Source organism: Megascapheus bottae, chromosome 3 (assembly GCF_031878675.1).
Source record: "Megascapheus bottae isolate mThoBot1 chromosome 3, mThoBot2.hap1, whole genome shotgun sequence".
Taxonomy (NCBI): domain Eukaryota; kingdom Metazoa; phylum Chordata; class Mammalia; order Rodentia; family Geomyidae; genus Megascapheus; species Megascapheus bottae.
Window position 1 is genome coordinate 37,921,415 of NC_143511.1, and position 26,275 is coordinate 37,947,689.

The window sequence follows — 26,275 nt, forward strand, 5'->3', positions numbered from 1 at the left end:
TGAAGAGTTCAAGGCAACACCTAGGCCCAGAGTTCAAGTCCCACAACTGACAAAAAAAAAAAAGATTAACGTAACATTGAACATCTTACACATCAAATACTACAGCAAAGACTGTTATGAAAAGCCATAGGCCCTAGTTTTTATCTCCTTATCTTGTGTCTTACCTCTCAAAAACAGCCACTTTTAACCTTTCCTGTGTTTTTTCTGGTGGTTATTTTCATAACTCACATCATTTCCTGAAACACTAACAAAATGAGTCATTCTCCTGTCACTATTCTAGAAAAGATTATCCTGGAAAAATTATTCTTATATAATTCTATGTTTATAATTAAGGTGTTGTACAGCGGGATTATCACGTCATAAGTCAGGACAATGTCATCCTTCTCTTGGAAAATTTTGTCTTGTGTATGTTCATCTGATTTGGAGAAGGGAAGGGAAATCATAGCAAAGGGCAAACTAACTCAACAGACGCTATGCTGGAAATGAACTTTACAACTTGGATGGGTAAGAGTTGGGAGGGGAAAAGTGGAAGAAAATGAGGAAAGAGTTAGCACTGTTCAATACAAAATGCATTCATTATCTGAGTTATATAATGGTAACTTCTGTGTACATCTTTTTTTTTTTTGGTCAGTTGTGGGGTTTGAACTCTGGGCCTGGGTGCTGCATACGTCATCTTTACAATAAAATTTAAATTAAAAAAGCATTTTTTTTAAAAAAAAAAGCAATTCTAGTGCAAATTTCTAAGTTTAAAGATATTTCCTTGGGGGGTTAAGAGTTTGGCCTAGTGGTAAAGTGCTTGCCTAACATACACAAAGACTCAGGTTTCATTCCTCGGTACCACATACATAGAAAAAGCCAGAAGTGGTGCTGTGGCTCAAGTGGTTGAGCTCTAGCCTCGAGAAAGCCCAAGGCCAGTGCCTAAGCCCTGAGTTTAAGTCCCAGGACTGGCAAAAAAATAATAAAAGTATTTACTTGGAGTGATGAAGTACAAAAACAAATGTTTATAAAGAGCTAGAATAATGATGAAGAGACGAGAAATTTGACATGCCAATAAAAAAATTTAGAGCAGGTGTGGTTGCTCATGTCTGTAATCCTAGCTACTCAGGAGGCTGAGATCTGAGGATCAGGGTTCAAAGCTAGCCCTGGCACTAAAGAAAGGGAGACTGTTATCTCCAATTAACTACTAGAAAACAGGAAGTGGGGCCAGGGCTCAAGGGGGTAGGGCAATAGCCTTGAGAAGAGCTAAGGACAACGCCCAGGCCTGGGATAGGGTGGTAGCCTTGAGCTGAAGAGCTCAGGGACAGCCAGGCCCAGAGTTCAAGTCCCATGATATCCCCCCCGCCACAAAAACACCCAAACAAAACTTTTAGATTATCATCACTACACATAATTCACTGACTGAGTCAAATCCTTTTCCTAGCTCAGGGAACTAAAGTAACTTATCTGAGGTTCTACAGCCCAAGCATGGCCAAACAACACTAGAATATGTTGGTTCTCAAGCAATGCCTGGGGATCCAGCTGGGTGCCAGTGGCTCACACCTATAATCCTAGCTACTCAGGAAGCTGAGATCTGAGGATTGTGGTTCAATGCCAGCCTGGGCAGAAAAGTTAACCACTAGATAACCAGAAGTGAAAGTGGTGCTGTGGCTCAAAGTGGTAGAGAGGTAATCTTGAGCAGAAATGCTCAGGGACAGCAGCCAGACCAGGAGTTCAAGCCTAAGACAGACAAAAATAAGAAAGAAAGAAAGAAAGAAAGAAAGAAAGAAAGAAAGAAAGAAAGAAAGAAAGAAAGAAAGAAAGAAGGAAGGAAGGGGGAGAGAAAGAAAGGGAGAGAGAAAGAAAGGGAGAGAGAAAGAAAGGGAGAGAGAAAGAAAGAGAGAAAGAAAGAAAGAAAGAAAGAGATAGAAAGAAAGAAGGAAAGAAAGAATGGGGTCCAGAGCGTATGTAAAAGGAATAGATATTAAAGAAGAGAATAAAAAGAAGGAAGGCATGTGTAAGAACACAGGTGCTGCGAGCTTTAGTAGAGGTGGTAGATAAGGCAGTAGCTATAGGAGTATGGAGAGAGAGAGAAAAGAAGACAGAACTGGCAAATTTTCTCTAGTTGAGATAAAGAACCTGGAATTTATAGTAACAACCATTAATTAATATGCTAAAGAAAAATATATATTGTTTGATTCCATTTTGTATATACAAACAAAATGCCTACAGTGGTAAACACATGCAGAACAAAAATACCACAAAATCTCCACAAAGGGAATGTGTTTGAGGTTAAGTGTGTTTGAGGTTAAGTGAAAGGACTTTCACTTTAACTATATAAACGTCTCTATGGTTAGACTTTCATGACAGTGATATTATTATTGTTACTCAGAACCTCAGACTTGCCAGGCAGCTGCTCTATGAATTGAGCCACAGTCCTAGCTCCTTTTGCTTTCGTTATTTCTTAGAATAGAATCTTGCGTTCTGCTGAGGACAGCTTGGACTGTAATCCTCTTACTTAGGCTTTTCATGTTGTTGGATTTATAGATACATGCTGGCCTTGTTTATTTCCATGGGGTCTGACTTACTTGAACTGTTATCCTGCTGATCTCACAATGGCTAGGATTACAGGCAAGAATCTGCTCCATGATGTATAAAGCATGGGAAGGAGGAATGCTCCCTAATACAGGCAGTAGGTATACATGTCCTTAGTTTCACAGATATCATATACTGGGTCATGTACATATCACAATGAAAATGTGAATGTAGAAAAATCTTTTTTTGCAATATAATGTGAGGGTTTTTCCTCTATGTTTTCCTTACTCCATTTCCCAAGAAGTTTGTGTACCTTTTCTTTGAAGGTTATTTATAGAGAAGAAAGTATTCTTTGAAGACAGAGTTTTCTGTGTTTTGTAGAAACTTCAACTCAGATTGGGTTAGGTGGAGGTGGTATGGATGAGACAGGGAAGACAGGAATTATCCTTGCAGGGAAACTGATAGTAATAGACAGGAAAGTAGATTTTATGGAAGACATGAAGGAGATCCTAGGAGGAGATCATTTGTGGGGCTTGAACTCAGGGCTTGATCTTCTTTTGCTCAAGGCTTGTGCTCTACCACTTTGAGAATAGCTCCACTTCCAGTTTTCTAGTTGTTAATTTTGGAGATAATCTCACAGACTTTCTTGCTTGGCCTGGCTTTGAACCACTATCCTCAGATTTCAGCTTCCTGACTAGCTAGAATTACAAGTGTGAGCCATGGGAGCTGGCTGGAACCACTGTTGTTGCTTACGTTTCCACAGGTGTGAGAAGTCTAGTTCTCTCTTAGTTTTCTCTTCACAAGACCCAAAGGACCTTTTATATAACTGAATTAGAGGCAAAGCCCTTGATATCACAGCTTGAGGTAAGTACTTGGGTGCTGCAGTAGTTCATTTGAGAAGTGACCCCACAGAACAAGAGTATGAGACAGGAAACAAGAGAAAATTAATACACCGTTGCATTAAAAAAAATAGAGCTGCCATTCAACAAAGCGCTGAAGCAGACAATGCCTTTGATCAACATCACCCCTTTTAACTGAATTGGTTACTGCCATTAGCTCAAATAAAAATTGCCCATTAAAGGGTCAAGGAACAAATGGGAAGCTATTTATTCATCGGCTATTATTATTGCCATTGGTTGGGTGTTTAAACTCTGGCTTTATGTGCACGTAAAGTGCTAGGAACCACCGTGGAAGCTCAGAGTGAGTAGTCAGAGTATCCTGAGGCTGGAAGTGAAAGAAGTAAGACATATGTTTGGAGTAATGAACTGATACAACAAAGAAGGTGATTGCCTGAAAAGGACTGTTCCAATCTCGTCCAGGGCTAGAATCACTTGAGTTATGCCTCCTCCGTGTATGTGTGCGTGCGTGTGTGCGTGCATGCGTGTTTGTCAGTCCTGGGCTTGAACTCAGGGCCTAACCACTGTTCTTGGGCTTTCTCGAGGCTAGAGCTCTATCACTTGAGCCACAGCACCATTTCTGGCTTTTTTTTTTTTCTATGTATGTGGTTTTGAGGAATCAAACCCAGATCTTCATGCATGCTAGGCAAGCACTCTACCACTAGGCAAGACTCCCAGCCCAATAATTCTTCTTAATTACAAGAATGACAGAGAAGAGTTGCTGGTGAAGGAACTTGTCCCCAGGTGTAGAAGTACTTGGCTTAAGAATTTTAACTTTTATGTGCCAGGAAAGCTTTTAAATCTTACCACTGGGTGGTGCTCTTGCTCTAATACTAAGGATGTAAAACAAGCACATTGAAGAAATAACTTCAGGAAAGCCCGGGGACAATGGTGGAGATAAGGACACAGAAAGCTGCAAGAGTCTGAAGTGAAATCTGTTAAATGTCATATTATTTCTGTACATAAAATGTTATTGATAATTGTTACTACCCTACCATAATATATATCACAAAAATTCAAGGTTTTAAGGTCTTGTTAGGCAATTAATTCCATAAACATTTATTCTAGATAAGATTGTGGCTTTTCATCACACAATGGCTTGCTGAATTACCAATTTTTGTGTGCATTTCAGAAGGGTTGTATTTTCCCCCTTTGTTCCATTTTGGGTTTTTGGGTGTTGATATCCTGCTTCAAGTGTGCTGAATCCAGCCTGACATAATCATGATGATATATGCATAACAAGTTCAAAAGTAGAGGACACATTCCACTCCTGAACAGAAATTGGTAATCAGATAATGAAAAATGCACCAAGAACATAACCCAGAGCTGAAGGATGGGAAGAAAAATGTGTTTCATGTCCACTGAGTAAAGATTTTTTTTTATCATTCTATACATATATATCTGTGGGATTTAATATTTTAAACAGTTAGTGAAAATACTCTTTTAAAGTCATGAATGTTTCAAATTATGCTCCAACCATAAGAGAAAGGCCTTCAGCTTCTCTTAGCATTCAGAAAACTCATCTGTCTTTTTCATATTCTGAGGTAACACAAGTCATTTCTCTTTTTTTTCTTTTCTCTTCTTTTTTTTTTCTCCTGTTTTTGGTGGGTCACGGAGCTTGAACTCGGCCTGGGCTCTGTCCCTGAGCTCTTCAGCTCAAGGCTACCACCCTACCCCTTGAGCCAGGCCCCACTTCCCATTTTCTAGAGGTTAATTGGAGATAAGAGTCTCACGTCCTTTTGTGCCCAGGCTGGCTTTGAGCCTTGATCCTCAGATCTCAGCCTCCTGAGTAGCTAGGATTACAGGCATGAGCCACTGTGCCTGGCAACACAAATCATTTCTATTCTATAAGCAAGAATTAGAACTTATGTCAATACAAATGTAATACTCTACTCTCTTGAATAGAAGGAATTTTGTATTAATGATAATGCAATGAATTTTTCTTCAGACCAAAATATTTATAACCCAATTAGTACTTCAGTCATTTCAGTTATCTCATTGGTAAACTGAATTTTTTCTCTCCCACACTCTGCTTACTACTAAGGAAGAACTAATTGGTGGGAGTCTGGAAGAAGAAGGATATAACTTAGAGGTAACAGAAAGCCTGAAGGTCCCCATATGGCCTTTGTGGATTATGGAGGATGAAGAGGAAGAGGAAGAGGAGGAGGAGGAGGAGGAGGAGGAGGAGGAAGAGGAGGAGGAGGAGGAGGAGGAGGAGGAGGAGGAGGAGGAGGAGGAGGAGACAGATGGAGAAGTGAGCCAAAAGTATTAAGTGGGGTTTGGCGTAGTGGTTCACATCTGTAATCCTATCCACTCAGGAGGACATAGTTCAAAGCCAGTCTGGGCACTAAAGTCCGTGGGACTCTTATCTCCAATTAACCACTAGAAAATGGGAAGTGGCACTGTGGCTCAAGGGGTAGGGCAGTAGCCTTGAGCTGAAGAGCTCTGGGACAGTGCCTAGACCAGGGCTCAATCCCTATGACAAAAAAAAAAAAAAAAAGCATCAAGGGCTTACACTGCCCTCTCTGAGCTCCAGCCAGCCTTCCTCAATCCATGTGTGCGGCTCTAGAGGGAGCTCATTCGTTGACTAGGGAGTAGCTCCTGCAAAGATCTCAGCAGTACATCCTGATTGCAGAACAGGGGTCTGAGTTCAGCTATCCTGGGGTGCCACTGGTTTTATCTAAAAACCACACCAAAAAAACCCACCTAAGCAAAGATGGGCTGAAGGGGCATGAGGAGGTGATGAGTTAAATTCTAGGCAGGATGCTAAAACCAGAAGCCCATTTAGAAAATAGGCATTGGACTCTGGTAGAATGAACAAGCAAGTGAGCTGTCCCAGTAAGCAAAAGCTCAAAGAGAAGGGCAAAGTAGGACCAATTGTGAAAACTCAAACAATGAAAGTACATAGTAACATATGTAATAGTAAGGAATGTCAACTCACTGGCTAATCTTTTGATATAATCATGATGAGATATGCATAACAAGTTCAAAAGTAGAGAATACATTCCACTCCTGAATCAGATGATGGAAAGTGCACCAAGAGCATAATCCAGAGCTGAAGGATGGGAAGAAAAATATGTTTCATGTTCACTGAGTAAAGATTTTCCTATAATTTTATAAATATGTATCTATGGGATTTAATAAGAGACATCACAAATGTGCTGTTTTTCTTCCTGTTTCATCTCTGTGAGAGAGAGAGAGAGAGAGAGAGAGAGAGAGAGAGAGAGAGAGAGAGAGAGAGAGAGAGAGAGAGAGGGAAAGAGGGAGGGAGGGAGGGAGGGAGGGAGGGGGAGGGAGGGGAGAGGGAGAGGGAGAGAGAGAGAGAGGGAGGGAGGGAGGGAGGGAGGGAGGGGGAGGGAGGGGAGAGGGAGAGGGAGAGGGAGAGGGAGAGGGAGAGGGAGAGGGAGAGGGAGAGGGAGAGATTGAAAAGGAGAACTGTGAGACCTGAAAGGATTGGGAGCTTGGAAGGCCTTCTCCCAAGATACTCTCAGGACACTGAGAGCTTCCTGGAAAGGCCACTTGGTTCTGGTTTAACAGGAATTCAGATTTTGATGCTGGGGGTAGGCAAACTCCACCCTAAACTGTGAGAGAGGGGGTGGTAGATTAAGGTTTCTACAAATTTTAAGTGTTGACTGCTAAGCTTTCATTCCCAAGATAAGGAAGACCTCTACCACTTGTATACAAAACGTTGTCACATTCTGATATTTATACCTTACTTTCTGCACACACTTCCTTATGGGAAATCAATAATAATAATAATAAACCTTGGTGAAAGGGACCTTGGGATTTGAAGCTGGTGCAAAGCTATGGGTCACCCTTGTACCCCAAAACTCAATTCCAACGTCCACTCTCTGTTACTGCCTTGCTCCTGGTTGCAGCAAGTTGAAACATAGGTGTGTGTCCACTTTATTTAAAATATATAAAATTATATCTTGGACAAGGAACTCTGATTTACAGAGCAGAGCGAGAAGATAGATCCTGGCTTGTGTATCCTCACACTGTGTACCTCACTATTGCAGGGTTCCTGATGCAACTTTGACTTGGAAGGAATAAATTTCCATTCTATTTTCATTACTGTTTGTTTTTTGATCATCTGAAGCTGAACCTAATACCCACAGATAAAAACCCCTCACCATAGGTGACGTCTTCTTGGAAGTGAGCTGACCTGGCGCCTGGTACGAGAAGGGTATTAGGAGTCCTCTACGACTCTGAAGTTGTGGAAAGAAAGGAAGTAAGACTGAGCACTGAGAGATTAGCAGTGAAATAATCACAACACCCCATCCAACTCTACTAAGAACTCTGATGCTTGTGTGAGCATTATTCTGAGTAAGGAAAAGATAGGCAGACTCACTCCTATATCCTCATTTAGTATGGGCTGCCTCCAGGGAGCGGAGCGTGACAATGAGGCAACTATGTATAGTCAAAGGATTTTGCAAAAAGAGATCGGTTAGCTAGCATCACCAAATCAGCTTAGTAACAAAATCCTCCATTCCTGGAAATAGATCAGGATGGCACAGCACCTGTCTACTCTGTCACTCAAGTCGTTAAGATGTGGAGACTTAATTGAGGATTTCAGAATGATAGCAAAAAGCTGGCACCATGGTAGCTCTCACCTGTAATCCTAGCTATCAAGAGGCTGAGATCTGAGGATTGTGATTCAAGGCCAACCTGGGCACAAATGTCCTGTGAGACTCTTTTTTTAAAATATTTTTTATTGTACTTAATAAAAGGGTTACATGATATTTGCCAGATAGAAGGTGCATTAATTCACATACATTGATACCCTTTCACATGTCTTGGTACTCATTACCCTCCCCCCCCACTCCCCCACCTGTCTTGGTTTTCCCCCCTTCCCTATCAAATTTCAAATAACCAAATACAAATAAATTCAATATATCAGATAACAAAGTGAGATACTGTAACAATATGAGATACCTATCTCCAATTGAGCACCAGAAAACTGGAAGTGGCACTGTGGCTCAAGTGGTAGAGTGGTAGAGTTGTGTAGAAGAGTTCCAGGACTGTGCCCAGGCCCAGAGTTCAAGTCCCACAACTGACAAAAAAAAAAAAAAAGAAAGAAAGAAAGAAAAAAAATCTGGTGAACACTTAGAATCTCCACACTCTGGAAGTTGAAGGATCACAAACTCTGGAAGTTGAGGATCACAAATTTGGCACCAACTTGTTTCAAAACCAACCAATCAACCAATCAACCAACCAACAAACCAAGGGAAGAGTAGGGTCTATTCATTATAATGCTTTCAGTTGCAAATGACAGGATACCTGAGAAAGTACAGAGGTGATCATGAAAAGAATTTTGAAGTCATCCCCACAGGAATGTAAATGACAGATAGCTACAGAACATTTACTCTTGGAAAGAATTCATTTCACAATACCACCAGGGCCTTATGCTAAAGACAGGAGTTAGTCATTTCATAGGGACAGAAGAAATGGCTTCATAAAAACGTTTACCTTATCAAGAACCAAATTACAATTGCATACTTGCAATATCTATAAATCCTATGGAGTTATCAGCTCTTTTAATAAAGAGACAGAGTCAGGAAGCTTAGCTTGACCAGCGTGTGACACTCTGTTGAAGTTGGCTAAGCCTCTGGTTTACCAAAACCAGTGCAGTAGGCCTTTTGATTTACAGCAGATAGATTGCTGGAAGCATTGACTCAATTCCAAATGATTTATACATTTCAGTCCCCTGCCCCCCAGGTGATCCTTCAGAAGCTAGGATTAAGATTAAGGTAGGGCTTAGTTCCCTTGCTCTGAATCCAGCATTCTTGAGAACTGCCAGTGCATTCAAACTCTTAAGTAGCAAAGAAAGAGAAAGGATGAAATTTGTTCCAGAGCAGATATTTTAACTGAAAATTGATAGGAAACTGTACTGTAAAGTGATACTTCTGCACTATTTCTTCTGAATTCCTAAAGCCTGGGAAAAATAAAATGTGTTAGGAAAAACTCTTTCTATAGAAACTTAAAATGTATGTCTTCTGGGTTTAGTTTGAATTGTGGACAGATATAGTAGAATTCTGTAACTAAAGACTTGCATATCTTCTCCATAGTATTCAGTATTCTTTAATTTTTTCTTAATGGGCTGTCAGTTGGTATGTGCTTTACCCCTTTCATAACCAGATCTCTGTTTTTACTCCTAAGTAGTTATCCTTTTTTCCTTCAGTCTTCACTCATTTCTCCCACTCCTGTTCCATCATCTCTTCCTTCACTGCATGGATGGTGGTTTATTTCTAGTACACTCTATACTACCGTGACTTCTGGTCTCTAATAGTTTCCTTTTTTTTTGGGTTGGTGGTAGGACTTGAACTCTGGGCCTGGGCATTGACCCTAAGCTCTTCAGCTCAAAGTTACCACCCTAACCCTGGAGCCACAGCACCATTTCCAGTTTTCTGGTGGTTAATTGGAAATAAGAGTCTCATGGACTTTTGTACCCAGGCTGGCTTTGAACATTGGTCCTCAGATCTCAGCCTCCTGAGGAACTCGGATTACAGCCACCACACTGGCTTATAGTTTCCTCTTTAACAGTGGTTTCCAGAAAGCATTCCACAAGGGCCCACACAACACTGCCACCAACCACATTGTAGAAGAAAATAAATGGGGAAGGGGTGTTATGAAGAGAAGAATTAGCATGCATATATAAAAACCATATGGGTGAATGTTCTGTGTATAGTTAATATATGCTAATTTAAAAAAACTGGAAAAAAACAAAAGAATTGTAATTTTGCTCATAGTTTCCAGAGATTGGAGGATTTTTTGGTGAGAGTTCTGTGTGGGCTGGCAAATGGGTACACGAAGGGGAAAAAAAACCCCACAAGCAGTGGCTTTATAATAACTTGCACTCACAGTAATGAATCCGGTCCTGTAAGAGTGGCATTAATTCATTCATCATAGCAGCATTGCCATCCCTTATTACTCAATATTGGTACAAAGGGACCAAATTTCAACATGAGTTTCAGAGGGATGAAACCATATTCAAACTTTAGCATCTAGTTATGATAAAACTCATTCTCAACCTACACTGTCCCCATAAATGCAATCTCTTCTTGATTCTACCCACACAATGTGACTCTTCAACTTCTACATCATTTCCCAGCTTATTATTTTTTTTTAATCAGCGACAATAGCAAATCTTCAAAACTTCCTGTACCAAGATTCCCCTCATACGAGGTCTTCAGACCTGAAACTGTTGATATCAGTTTCAAATCTTCTTTCTCTTCCATCTTCATTATTCCTTTCTACAACATAATTAGACTCAGTTTACCCCTCTTCTTTTTCCACTAAGACTCACAATTGATTTCGGATGCTAACTACACCTTCCACGCCTTTAAGGTAAAGGTAGTTATCTGAAGATTACCCCCCTCTCTTCTCTGTTCTTCATTGTTCAGTGATCCCTATTGCCCTGGGGACATTCTTGAAAGGATATACCAGGGAACTGGTATCTTGTTGGTTCATTATTATTTTCTTTACTACAATTTTTTTTCTGAACTTCAAAAGGTTGCACAATTTAACACGTCCATCTAACTGTCCAGGACTTGAGCTCAGGGCCAGAGCGCTATCCTTGGACTTTCTCAAGGCTAGAGCTCTACCACTCCAGCCTCAGCACCACCTCCGGTGCTATGTGGTATGTGGTACCAAGGAATTGAACCCGGGTCTTAGTGCATGCTAGGCAAGCACTCTACCACTAGGCTAAACTCCCGGCCCCCTGTGCAGTGCTTCTTGATCAGAGCTTTTTTATTTTTATTTATTTATTTATTATTATTATTATTTTAATCATTCTCCCTATGCCCTCTGGTCCCCTCCCCAGACTCATTTCATGTTCCCCACTTCCTTTACCACATATGGACATGGGATGTTCTTGCTGTATTTGCTGTCTTTTTCATTCATTCACTTCCTCTTATTAAGTACCTCCTTACTATCTCATTTTAGCTTCCTGCCATTCATTTTGCTACCCTGTTTGTTACTTGTCTGAAAAGTTTACTGTATGAAGCTTCGCTCCTGCATATACTATATTTTAGTCAACTAAAATAGGTACATAATCATACCCCTCTGTGTGTTTACATGGGAGATTGTGTTTTGGGTCTAAGTTCTACATATGAAAGAAAACATGTGCCCTGTGATCTCTTGCAATGAGTTCCATAGTTCTTGATTCTTATGTCTTCTCATTTTAGGGGGTTATTTTCTGAAGGCACTGATGGATACCTGCCTATTTGATATTTTTCCCCTACTTGTAAGTAGAATGACAATTTTTTTGTGGTTGGTAATGGGTGCAGCCCAAACTTTTATTTATCAGCCTACCTTACAGATAAGCATGGCCCTGTGACTTAGTTCTGTTTGAGGAAATTAAAGTGGGAGTTTTGGGATATGGCATGCCAAACCAAAGTTCTTTGGGGGGAGGATTCTAGGGTTTGGTTTTAGGGTTTCACGCTTCAGAGGAAAGCATCCTGCCACTTGAACCACATCCCTAGTCCTTTTTCATTTCAGTTATTTTTCAGGTTAGCTCTTGAATCTCAGACTACAGTTTTCTTACTTACTGTCCCCTAGGTGTCTGGATTTACATGCACGTACCCACACCATCCACTCATTAAATAAGATGGGTTCGCTAACTCTTCATGCCATTACTCCTGGACCATTGATGGAGATGGGTGCTTTACTAAGGCTGGCCTTGAACTGTGCTAATCAATACTTGCTGAATAGCTGAGATTGCAGATGTTACTCACTAAAGCTTTTTTCAAGGTGTGAGTACAGTCTCAGTTGGCATGATTCTTCTTCCTCTTCCTCCTCCTCCTCCTCCTCCTCCTCCTCCTCCTCCTCCTCCTCCTCCTCCTCTCCTCCTCCTCCTCCTCCTCCTCCTTCTTCTTCTTCTTCTTCTTCTTCTTCTTCTTCTTCTTCTTCTTCTTCTTCTTCTTCTTCTTCTTCTTCTTCTTCTTCTTCTTCTTCTTCTTCTTCTTCCTCTTCTGTTGGTCATGGAGCTTGAGCTCTGGGCCTGGGCACTGTCCTTAAGCTCTTTCAGCTAAAGGTTAGACCTCTACCACTTTGGGCTACAGCGCCCCTTCTGGTTTTCTGTTGGTTAATTGGAGAGTAATTGGAGTCCCACAGATTTTTGTGCCCAGCTGGCATTGAACCTTGATCCTCAGATCTCAGCCTCTTGAGTAGCTTGGATTACAGGCATGAGCCACTGATGCATGATTTGGCATGATTCTTTTAGGCACTTTCCCTTCCTTATACGAAATGAAGACGTGAGTCTTCCCAGTGGAGAGAATGTATAAGTCATGTGAAAATTTCCCTAATCTAAAATTCCTTGATGTAATTGATAGATTGGTATTTTGGTATATGCATCAGAATTTATGGGCCTGGTTAGAGTTTGCTTTAGAGATAAACTCCATCTTAGCACATTTTCATAGCCTGCAAAACTGAGGAAGAAACAGAAAAATCATCATACTCTGTGAATCTTTACAGGAGTTAAAACAGTACCAGCTTCACTTGGCAACCATCTAAACATACCAGCCTTTTATTTTAAACTTCAACAGATTATATTTGTACTAATAATATACACCAATGCTCCACAAAAAAAGGAATGGAAGCTGGTTCAGAGGAAACTCACAGGGAGGTATATTCTTTTTAATAAAGTATTCCTATATGAAATAAATTAGTAGGTTGTTCAAGCTTATTTTCTCAGAGAATTTGAATGTAAGACAGAGATAAGCCTATGGTCTAGGAACACAAAATCAGTAATGTGGGAAGAATGAAAGTAAAAACCATGAGTCAGTGAAGTCAATTCCAGGCAGCGATTGTGAATGAGTTGAAATCATGATATTGCACAAGTTTTGTCATATCCTGATTCTGATTCATTTGTCTGCTACAAATACTTGATTTCCTGTTTTCTCATTTGTCTTTATAGTTTATCACTTGAGATAAGCTAAGTGACCCTGTGTGCTTTACATCTTGAAAAAGTAAATGACGTATACCATATTTCTCAAATCTGTTTCCTCATTTTCATGTCCACGGTTGTACCCAATTACACCTTCTTATTCACATTAATGACTAAAGCAATAAAGACAACTTCTTTTCTAAGACACCTATCATGTTAACTCTATAAATTCATGAAGAATGCTTATATCAGCTCTGGTATGCCAGTATGCATAGGTATGCAGTGCATCCTGAGGTTGGCTATAGAACAGTACCACTTTGCCATTCATGTGCCTGGGAGACTAAACAATGGAGGAGCCATTGAGGAGGAAACTAAGGATCAGAAGAGACACATTTATTCTTTTTGTTTCCATCACCAAGTAAATGCCAGTATTTCCACTTGAATATCTACACTTTCTTTCCAGTTAGATGCATATAGCCAATTGTGTATCCTATACCTCTGCTGGGGGGATTTTCAGGCACCTGAATCTCAAATGTCTAAAATAAAGAATGTGCATTTTCTCTTCTATGGGAGTGATTTGATTTTTTTCCCTTTAAACTGACATCACCTTTCCCAAGATGAAAAGCTATATTTCTTCTTTTCCTTTTCTTCATATTTATGAAATCAAAATTGTACTACCTCATTTTTTATTTCTTTTTTGATCGGTTGTGGGACTTGAACTCTGGGCCTGGGCACTTACTGTCCTTGAGCTCTTCAGCTCAAGGCTATTGCACTACTCCTTGAGCCACAGCACCACTTTCAGTTTTCTAGTGGTTAATTGGAGATAAGAGCCTTATGTACTTTAATACCCAGGCTGGCTTTGAACTACAATTCTCAGATCTCAGCCTCCTGAGTAGCTAGGATTACAGGTGTGAGCAGCAGTGCCTGGCCAGTTTCATCTTTATTACCACAAATGAGATTTGTTGTTGTTGGTCGAGGGTCTGGGACTCAGGGTCTGGGTGCTGTCCCTGAGCTCTTATGCTCATGGCTAGCACTCTACCATTTTGAGCCACAGTGCCACTTCAGATTTCTGGTTTTCTGGTGGGTAATTAAAGCTAAGCATCTTATGGACTTTTCTGCCTGGCCTTGCTTCAAATCTCAAGCCTCAGATCTCAGTTTCCTAAGTAAGTAGCCAGGATTACAAAGATGAGCCACCAGTGACTGGCTTTTTTTTTTTTTGCCAGATCTAGGTCTTGAACTCAGGGCCTAAACACTGTCTTCGGGCTTTCTCAAGGCTAGAGCTCTACCACTTGAGCCACAGCACCACTTCCAGCTTTTTCTATATATGTGGTACCGAGGAATTGAACCCGGGTCTTCATGAATGCTAGGCAAGCACTCTACCACTAGGCTAAACTCCTGCCTCCCTTTTTATTAAATAATTGATTTTTACATCATATTTCAAATGTCATGTTTAACAAACAAGTATTCAAGAAGGGAATCTCTATATACAATCACTGGCACTTAGGTTTTAGGACATAATTAAAATTAAGCTGAGGGTTTGTATGTCATAGATACATATTTATCTATGTAATGCAACATTATTTCCTCCTCTCCCCTCCTTTTTAAAAAAAAAAAGGGTGGGTGAGGGTGACTCATGCCTATAATCCTAGCTATTCAGGAGGTTGAAATCTGAGGATCACAGTTTAAATCCAGCCTGGGCACTATAGTCTGTTAGACTCTTATCTCCAATTAACCACCAGAAAACCAGAAGTGGGGCTGTGGCCCAAGTGGTAGAGTGGTAGCCTTGAGCTGAAGAGCTGGACAGTGCCCAGGCCCAGAGTTCAAGCCCCAGCAACTGATGACCAAAAAAAAAAAAAAGAGTGTACTCTACTGTTTGTATAAGCCATGTTTTTTTAAAACCTATTCATTCACTTAGGTTGTTTACGCATCTATTGTGGATAATGTTGCAGTGAACATGAGAGTTCAAACATCTCACCAATACACTAGTTTTTATTTGCTGTGGCTATGTACTCAGTGGTATTTTTTCCTCTTCTCCTTGAGGTGCTAGATGTCAAACCCAGGGCCTTGTGGTGTTAAGCAAGCTTTCTTCTACCTCTGAGATATTCTCTTAGACCTTGTAGTTTAAATTACTAAGCCATTTTAAAGCATGGCTAAATATAATTTTTGGTGGACTAACAGTGCTTGTGTGATGGAACTATATACAAATAATTGTTAGTGTTGAAGCATATTAAAACTGGACATTTTACCTAACATCTATAATCTCTGTTATTAAGAAGGTAGAGACTAAAAGTATTACAGATTGAGGCCAGTATAGGAATGAAATTATTCAAACTCCCTGTCAACCAATAAAGTAGTTCACTCATGCCTTCCTAAATACTTGGGTGGTATGAACAGGACCAGGCTCGTGCAAAAACACACACCTACTTGAAAAATAGACAACGTTCTAGGAATGTGGTACAACTTGTATAGCTCTCCCTTAGCAATTACTAGGCCATAAGATCAAATCCTAGCACCATCAAGAAAGAAAGAGCAAGAAAAAAAGGGAGTTAAAGAAATGTTTATCTTTTGTGTGTGTGTGTGCTGGTTCTAGGACTTGAACTCAGGACCTGGGCACTGACTCTGAGCTTCTTTTGTTCAAGGCTAGTGCTCTACCATTTGAGCCTCAGCTTCACTTGTAGCTTTTTGGTTTTGGAGTAGTTTCTTGGCCATAAGAGTCTCATGGACTTTTTTTCCCTGAGATGGCTTTGAACTCCAATCCTCATCTCAGTCTTCTGAGTAGCCGTGATTTTAGGTGACCACACACTGGCACCTCGTTTTGTTATATATTTTTTGAACTAGTTCTGCAGTTTGAACTGAGAACTTACTGCTTGGTTGTCTTTCTTGCTCATAGCTGTCACTCTACTACTATTTGTGTTATGCCTCTAGTCCTATCCTTTTTTAAAGATACAAACAGTATTTCCTAATTTCTCTGTTCTAAAGCGACCATCCTTTAAACTTTGTCATTTGAGCCACTCTCCCAGCTTTTCTAGTATTCATTACTAGAGTATTTCAGATAATATATGCACATTACAACCCCAGTGAGTTCGTGAAGTGCTTGGGCAAGAGCACTAGGGAAGAATGCAGCACACAAGTGGGCTCTGGAAGAAGCATGCCTGAGCACAATGTCTACTGTCAAAAGGGGATTGAACAGACAGAATGGCAGGAAAAGAAGATAAACCTTGCTTATTTCCAAAGTCTTCCTTCAGCTTGTCCCCTCAAGCAGAGATTGTGCTTAAGAGAAATTAAACTTTCCTTGGAAGCATTGTAAGAAAATACACAGTGTAGTATTACAGCACTGGTCATTCTTCCTCTCTGATCGGATCCATTGACTGGGATGTCAGAAACGGGGTCATGTTTACTGAGTATCAGTGACACAGGCAAACTCAAGGTGTGAAATTGAGCATATATTAAGAAATGGTATTTCTTACAAGATGATTATACAAAGGACAAAGGGCAAATCAGTGTAGCAGCGATAATCACAAGACAACGTCTTGGAAATGAACTTTACAACTTGGGAGAGGTTGGGAGGAGGCAAACTGGGAGAAAAATATGGGTGAGGGTAATAATGTTCAAGAAGAAGTATACTCATTACCTTACTATGTAACTGTAACCCCTCTGCACATCACCCTGACAATAAAATTAAATTAAAAAAAATTGTGGCCAGGAGTTTGGCCTATTGGTAGAGTGCTTGCCTAGCATACATGAAGACCCGGATTCGATTCCTCAGTACCAACACACAAAAAAAGATATTCTTACATTTGAGAGAATTCACATTAAAAATAATAGTAACAATGTTAATATTAGGTGAAAGCTTTCTATGAACTGGGATTATGAGGAACACTTCATGCTTTTTTCATATATTTTTTATTTTATGTTTTAATTAATGAGAAGGGTTAAATTATATTCACCAGATAGAAGGTGCATTACTTCACAAACACTGGTACCCTTTCTCATGTCTTGGTCCCCATTTCCCTCTCTTAACCCCCACCCCTCATCTTGTTTTCCCTGGTTCCCTATCCTATTTCAAAAAACCAAATAAACATATATACAGTATATCAGATAACAAGGTAAAATACTGTAATCATATGAGATAACCAAGGGACAACAGAAGAGATGAGAGATAACATAGTACATTAAGGACAACAGTCACTCATTATATGCCTTTTGTTTCTATATCCTGGAGGACCTTACATTTAGCATCGTACTATATGGCTTTATGTATCTAGGTTTTGCTCTATTGTAAATCTCTGCTAGGAGAGTCCAAGGTTTCTACTGATTATGACAAATGAGGGAAACCATTGAGCCTATGTTTCTTTGAGTCTTGCTTACTTCACTTAATATGATTTTTTTCTAAGTCTTTCCATTTCCTTACAAATGGGCGGATATCATTCTTTCTGACAGCAGCATAGAATTCCATTGTGCATAAATACCATATCTTGTTGATCCACTCATCAACTGAGAGACATCTAGGTTGGTTCCATATCTTTGGTATGATAAATAGTGCTGCAATGAACATTGTTGTGCTGGTTGATTTAGTATGTCCTTGTTTCTGGGTGATTGGGTAAATGCCAAGTAGTGGAATTGCTGGGTCATAGGGGAGATCTATGTTTAGTCTTTTGAGGAACTGCCATACTGCTTTCCATAGTGACTGAATGAGTTTCATGCTTTTATTTTATTTTATTTTTTTGCCAGTTCTGGAGCTTGTACTCAAGGCCTGGGCACTGTCCTTGGACACTTTTTGCTCAAGGCTAGCACTCTACCACTTGAGCCACAGTGTCACTTCTGACTTTTTTTGTGTGTATGGAATCAAGCCCAGGGCTTTGTGTATGTTAGGCAACCACTCTACCACTAGGCTATGCTTCCGGCCCTCATACTGTATTTTTAATCTTTCCCATATATCTTCCAAGTGAATCCATTATTACCTCCACAATCTGTTCAGGAAAAAAAGACTCAGTAAAGATGTATACTTACAGTTAGATAGTAAAGTGGCGTAGCCATGCGTAGATACCAAATCTTTTGACACCAAAAGCTTCCTGACCATTCACACTTCTCTGGAATCCATTTTACATATGCCTTATGTGGGTCCAGGTGCAAGGCATGGGCCACATATGGTCCCAGTTGACAGTGATTTATCACTTGTTCCTGCCTTCCTAACCTTCAGAGAAAACATATATCATTTTCAGGGAAAGCCAGGATGCATGTTTCTTCCTACCCAATTCCTTTTGAGTCCTTAAAATAAATGAATCCTATTGGCTTCAAGTATTATGTTTCTATTCCTTGCATCCCTTCCATTTTTCATATTCTTTGCAATCATTCTTGCCTGGAAATTTAAAAGGCTGTGCACCAAATGGGTACCCCTGGTTGATCAAGGAAGTCACACCTGTTCCTGTGTAGCCCAACATCTCACTGCTGCTGAGGCTTAAGGAAAGGTGGACATGACTTTGGCCTTTTAGCTTGGTCTAGTTCCAAAGCTGTCCACAGAGGAAGAGCAGTTGGGCCTTGAGTTCTAAGGCTGGAAGATGAACTATCTTGTCTTGTTTTACCTGCTCCCTCTCTGACCACCTATTTAACACAAATGACACAGTATCCTTTTGGGGGGACGATATTATTGTGGGGTTTTTTGTTTTTGTTTTTTGTTGGTCAGACATAGGGCTTGAACTCTGTGCCTGGGCCCTGTCCCTGAGCTCTTCAGCCCAAGGGTACTGTCCTATGCCTTGAACCACCACCCCACTTCCAATTTTCTAATGGATTTTCTAGTGGTTAATTGGAGATAAGTCTCACAGACTTTAGTGCTTGGGTTGGCTTTGAACCTCAGTCATCAGATCTCAGCCTTCTGAATAGCTAGGATTACAGGCATGAGCCACCATGCCTGGCTGATTACTGGGGTTTTAACTCAAGATTTTGTCCTTGTTAGTCAAGTTCTCTACAACTTGAGCCATACCTCTAGCCTTTTTTGCTTTGATTTTTTAAAACTGAATCTCACATTTATGTTTTGGCTGGCCTTAACCATAATCCTCCTCTTTACATTTCCCCTGTAGCTGGAAAAACAGGTTTGTATTATCTCCCCAGTAGCTAGGATTACGTGAAGGAGCCACTGTGCCTAGCCTATTTCAATCATCTTTAGTAAGTTTTGGACCAAACACCTGTGGCTCATGCCTGTAATCCTAGCTACTCAGTAGACTGAGATTAGAGGATCATGGTTCAAAGCTAGCCCAGGCAGGAAAGTCTGCGAGACTCCTATCTCCTATTAAGCACCAAAAAAGCTGTAAGTGAAGCTATAGCTCAAGTGGTAAAGCACTTGCCTTGAGCTGAAAAGCTCAAAGACAACATCAAGGACCCAAGTTCAAGCTCCAGGACCAGCGCGCGCACGCACACACACACTTATGGTAGAAAGACCCATACCATAGCTTAGATAGGGAGGGGATTTATTTATAAAATAAAGAGCAGTATAAATATAAGCTCTTACACAGAAATTACAGAAAGTCACCACTATCAACACAGGGTATTTTTTGTTACTCATCATGATGAGGTAACTTTTAGTTTTCTCCTCTACAGATGAGAAAACAAAGGTATAAATGGTATTCCCCCAGGAATCCGACCTAACAGCGAGTAGAATCATGTCTTGCAAAGAAATATTTTGATTCCTTTTCCAGTATAACACTGCCTTTTGGCAAAATAAATCAATGCATTATTTAGCATGTATTTACTCATCACCTTTTCTGTATCAGGGTTTGGAGAGTCCACAGCTAGTGGAAGAGTCTGGCCCCTAGTGTCATGTATATTGCAGATTTAGGTTAGATGTCAAATCATACAAATAAATGAAACTTTAAAGATTTGCTTAGATCAAAGGAGTGTCAGTGTCAATAGACACGGGTTTAGGATGTGCATCTGATCATATAAAATAATATTTACTGAAATGAATTCCAGGAAATAAGTTGAAATAAGAGGGCTTCTTTTCCTTTGTTGCTGTTTTTGTTGTCTTTTGGTTCATTTTTCATTGTCCCAAAAGAAATGTACTCTTTACCTGACTTATGTAACTGTAGCCCATCTGCACATCACCTTAATAGTAACAATATTTTTCTTTTTGCCAGTCCTGGGCTTGAGCTCAGGGCCTGAGCACTGTCCTTGGACTTTCTCAAGGCTAGAGCTCTACCACTTGAGCCTCAGCACCACTTCCGGCTTTTTTCTATGTATGTGGTACTGAGGAATCGAACCCAGGTCTTTGTGCATGCTAGGCAAGCATTCTACCACTAGGCCAAACTCCGGGCCAACAATAAAAATTTTAAGAAAGAAGCACTCATACCAACATTCTGCTACTGTTGGTACTACTTTGTATATAGTTGCTTGAGTTGGGTATACACCCATACCCTTGCTCACTCTTTCTGCTCTGTACTGACTTCTATATCTTGTGTTGTATTCCCTGTTTCCTACTTAGCACTGTTTAGGTCTGGAAACCTGTGAGGGATTTTGGCTTCCTGTTTGGTTCTTTTGTATACCATTTGTAAATAAAATACAGTAGCTGGTTAAATTTTGGGAAATATTAATACTAAAAAATGTCTATTGTTCAGCTGAGATTTAACTAGACATATAGTTTATCTGGCATGTCTTGTCCTGATTCTCTGGCTCTTTGAGACCTTGGGTGTGCTTGGTGATTCCTCTATTTGCTTAAGATTCTTCAACCCTTCCTAGGAAATGTTCATGTCCTCTAGGACAACTTGTTTTCTCAGAAAAAGTATGAGAAGCATCTGGCCACACCAGTCTTGGGCATCTGCCCAGATCTTTCCAAATCAAGATATGGCAAAGACACTTGCTTATCCATTGCTGCACTATCCACAATAGTTCTGTGATGGAAACAGCCCAGATGCCCTAAAACAGATGAGAGAATTTAAAAAAATATGGTATATAATCACAATGAAATTTTACTGACCCATTAGATAGAATAAGATTAAGTCATTTGCAGGGAATGCATAGACTCAGTGCCCATCATGGTAGGCAAGGTAAACCAAGCTCAGAGATACACATTGGGTATGTTTTCTTTCATATGTCTAAAACGTAACTGGACATGATAACCTTTGTAGGACTCTAGGCATTCACACACTAATGAAAGATACCCTTAGGGGAGGAACATAAAGGTGTAACTGAACATTTAAAATACTATTTATCAAAACAGAAAAAAAGGTTGGGCACCGGTGGCTCACAGCTGTAATCCTAGCTACTCGGGAGGCTGAAAAGTGAGGATGAAGGTTCAAAGCCAGCCTAGGCACTAAAGAACTTGAGACTCTTATTTCCAATTAACCACCAGAAAACTGGAAGTGGTGCTGTGGCTTATGTGGTAGAGTGCTAGTCTTGATCTGAAGAGCTCAGGGACAGTGAGTGCCAGACCCAGAGTTCAAGCTCCACAACCCCCCCCCAAAAAAAATAGAAAAGAAGTAAGAGAGATAAAGTTCTTCTGGGTGGGGACAATGGATAGATGAGATTTATGGGAAATAAAGTGATCTTGACTTACATCTCTATACACTGGAATTTTCCTCCATCTCAAAATGTAAGTTCCCCCAAAACATAGACTTGGCTCTATTCCTTTGTGGCATTCAAAGTGCAATGCATGACATTGTGCCAGCCAGTTCCTTTTTTAGTTGTGATGCAAATATCACTTACCCTAGAATTGGTCCCACACTGAACTGTGATTCTTGAAACCCTGGGTCCCTAAAAGCAATACGAAAGCATGATGAAGAGAGTCCTAGAGTGGAATGTCATCAGTGGAATCTACAGATTGAATCTTCCAGTGACTACAGACTTTCTCCAACACATGGTATACAACGGAGACTGGAAACCAAAGCCTTCCTTTGTGTGTAGGAAAAAGAAATCAGATTGGTGATCACTGAATCAGTTTATGCTACAAGAGAATTTTGGTTTTTTTATGTTTATTTTATTATAATAGAAAGCACACTGGAATTCTGGAGACCTTGATTTTTTAAAAAACTGGAACCCCAAATATTCATATGCAAAATGAGTTCCTTCAGAGATGTTTCTTTTTAGCTCCAGAAGTCAATAAGGTGCTATATGGCGAGAGCTCTGTTATGCTTTTGAACTTAAATATCTCCTAAAGGTTTGTGTGTTAAAGTCTATTCTGAAATTGTTACAATACAGGGTTGGAATTAATTTATTTATATATGAGGAAATGTATGTAAAGAATATGAATTTATACTTTTTGTGTTTCTTGTAGGTGTGCTTGAAAAACATTTGGAGAGAAATTATATGTAACTAAAAATGTTTGATTCTCCCATTCTGCTTGGTTGTTAGTTTAGCTAAGATGAAAATAATTTTCTCACCATTTCTAAGGCATTTCCCAACACATTCTTATTCTTAAACTATTGGGAAGTGAAGATGACTTTTTGTTTCACTGTATGTGACTCCTTTCTGCCCCTAAATGTTTTTGGCATCTTCTGTTTATCAAAAAGAAAAAAAGGGAAGTATTATGATGTGTCTGTGTGTGGGTGTTCTTTTTTCTCTCATTTCTGCTGAATACTAAGCAGGCAGTCCTTTTAGTCTGGAATCACAGCTCAATTCTGGGAAGTACTGTCATCTTTAATAATCTCCATGTTTCCTTATAGGTTTGTGGAATTCTTACTACTAGTATATCGTTTTTTTTTCTCTTGATAGTTTCTTCTTTTTTTACCATCTTTAAAAATAAATAGTTTTAGCTGGGCACCAGGGGCTCACATCTGTAATCCTAGCTACTTAGGAAATTGACACCTGGGCATCATGATTTGAAGCCAACATGTGCAGAAAAGTTTGTGAGATTCTTTTTTTTTTTTTTTTTTTTTTTTGTGGGTCATGGGGCTTGAGCTCTGGGCCTGGGCACTGTCCCTGCGCTCTTCAGCTCAAGGCTATTGCCCTGCCCCTGGAGCCATAGCCTCACTTCTCCTTTTCTCGTGATTAATTGAGCTCAGGGCCTGAGCACTGTCCTTGGACTTTCGCAAAGCTAGAACTCTACCACTCGAGCCACAGCACCCCTTATGGCTTTTTTCTATGTATATGGCACCTAGGAATCGAACCCAGGCCTTAGTGCATGCTAGGCAAGCACTCTACCACTAGGCCAAACTCCCAACCCCTGAAAGATTTTATTAACACTGATTTTTACGTTATATTCCAAATGTCATGTTTAACAAACAAATTCTTAAGAAGAAAATCTCTATATGCAATCACTGGCACATAAATTTTAGAATATAATTAAAATTAAGCTGAGAGTTTGTATGTCATAGATACACATCCATCTATATAACATTATGTCTACAGAGTATATATCAACATGATTTGCTCTAGTTTCATCCACTTCCCAGAAAATGCCATTATTTTAACTTGTCTGTTGGCTATGTAGAATCCCATTGTGTATGTATGTATGTATATATATGTACCACACTGTATGTATGTATGTATATATATGTACCACACTTTTTTTTATCCATTCATCTGCAGTAGGGCATCTAGGTTGTTTCCCTCGCTTGGCTATTGTGAATAGTGCAGAGATGAACATGGCTGTGTAGGTGTCCTTATCATATCCTGGGTTATGATGCTCTGGGTAGATGCCCAGGAGTGGTATGGTGGGATCAGAGGGAAGGTCTATGTTTTATTTTTTTTGAGAAACCTCCAAACTGCCTTCCAGAGTGGTGAACTAGTTTACTTACATTCCCACTAGCAGTGCAGTGGGTTCCTCTTTCTCCATAACTCTGCCGGCATTTGTTGTCTGAATTCAGAATATTGGCCATTCTAATTGGGGTAAGATAGTTTCTAAGGGTTGTTTTTGTTTGCATTTCTTTTATGACCATGGATGATGAGAATTTTCTAATATGTTTTTTTTTTCCCATTCTAACCTCTTCTTTTGATAAGTCTCTCTTTAGTTCTCTTGCCCATTTAGTGATTAGTTTGTTGGGCTTGGGGGGGATTAGTTTCTTGAGTTCCCTGTAGATATTGGATATTAAGCATTTGTCTGATGTATTATTGGTAATTTCCTCAATTATTAACATCATGTATTAGTGCTTTATTACAATGAACCAGTGCTAACATATTAGAATTAAGTAAATCCCATATATTATTTAGATTGTCTTAGTTTTTACCAGAGTACTTTTTCTGTTACAAGATTATATCTAGGATAAAACTACATCTAACCCTAGCTGGCCTCAAAGTTTTGATCCTAGGGTCATTGGAGAGTGCCATGATACCTAACTCCTTTTCAAAGAAATTTAGAAGTTGGGTGTTGATTTTCATTTCAGTTAGAAAATATTATTTTACTTTTAATTATCCGTCATAGGGCTTGAACTCAGAGCCTGGGTGCTAACACTCTACCATGCTGAACTACAGCACAACTTCCTTACTTTACTTTTTTCTTGAGGTTTGTTTTCTTTGATCCTTGGGTTATTAAGAAATATATTGTCTAGTTTCCAAATAGTTGAGAATTTTCCTTCTATCTTTCAAGATCTATATACTGTGGTTTGAAAACATTTTTTTTTGTAAGATGTGTTCTCTTTTTAACACTTGTGAAGGTTATTTAATAGCTTGTACTGGGACCTATCTTGATGAATGTTCAGTGTGGGTTTGAGAAGAGGATATGTTCTGTTGTTATTGGGAGAAGTGTTTGTTAGATTAAATTGACAGTAGTCTCCCGATAACCTCTGTCTTCATTGATTTTCTGCCTACTTGATCTATTTATTTATGAAAGAAGGATCTTTAGCTGGCACTGGTGGCTCATCCCTGGAATCTTAGCTACTCAGGAGGCAGCCTCCTGGGCAGGAAAGTCTGGGAGGCTCTAATCTCCAATTAACCACTTGAAAACCAGAAGTGGGACAGGGAGTTTGGCCTAGAGGTAGAGTGCTTGCCTAGCATGCACGAAGACCCGGGTTCGATTCCTCGGTACCACATACATAGAAAAAAGCTGGAAGTGGTGCAGAGGCTCAAGCAGTAGAGCTCTAGCCTTGAGAAAGTCCAAGGACAGTGCTCAGGCCCTGAGCTCAAGCCCAGGACTAGGAAAAACAGCAACAACACAAACCAGAAGTGTCACTGTGACTCAAAAAGGTCCTTGAGCAAAAAGAGCTCGGGGACAGAGCCCAGGCCCTGAGTTCAAGCCCCATGAATGAAAAAGAAGAAAATTTTTTTCTTTTTTTGCCACTTGAACCACACTACCACTTCTGGCATTTTCTGTGTATGTGGCACCAAGGAATGGAACCCAAGGCTTCATGCATGTTAGGCAAGGTCCCGCCGCTTTCATTCTCTTTTTAAAAGCAGACACAGAACTGCAATCTCTTCTTAAAGACTCAACCTTTTTATTATTATGTAAGATCCCTCTTTAGCCCAGCTACTCTTCTTTGTTCTGAAGTATGTTTGTAGGCCCTCCAGTTTTCTTTTGATTGTTGTTAGCATGGTATATCTTATTCTTTTTTTCCTCTAATTTCAACCAAATATTACATTCTCCATCTTTAAGATGGTTTCCTGTACATGATATGTAGTTTGCTTCCCCCCAACCCTTAACTCTGATAATCTCTCTCACACCCTCCCCACAGTGGGTTTGAACTCAGGGCATCACTCTTGCTATCCAAGTATTCTACCACTTCAACCCCTTCCTCTTCTTTCCAGACAGCCTTATCTCTGTCTTTTATTTTATTTTATTTTTGTGGGTCATGGGGCTTGGATTCAGCCTTGGTGCTGTTCTTGGGCTCTTCAGCTCAAGGCTACCGCTTTACCCCTGCAAAGGTGCCCCTGAGCTCTTCAGGTCAAGGCTACTGCTCTACCCTTGAGCCAACCCCCACTTCCCATTTCCTAGAAGTTAATTGTAGTTAAGAGTGTCAGGTCCTTTTGTGCCCTGGCTGGCTATAAACCTTGATCCTCAGATCTCAGCCTCCTGAATAGCTAGGTAGCATGAGCTACTGTACCTGGCTCATCTCTGCCTTTT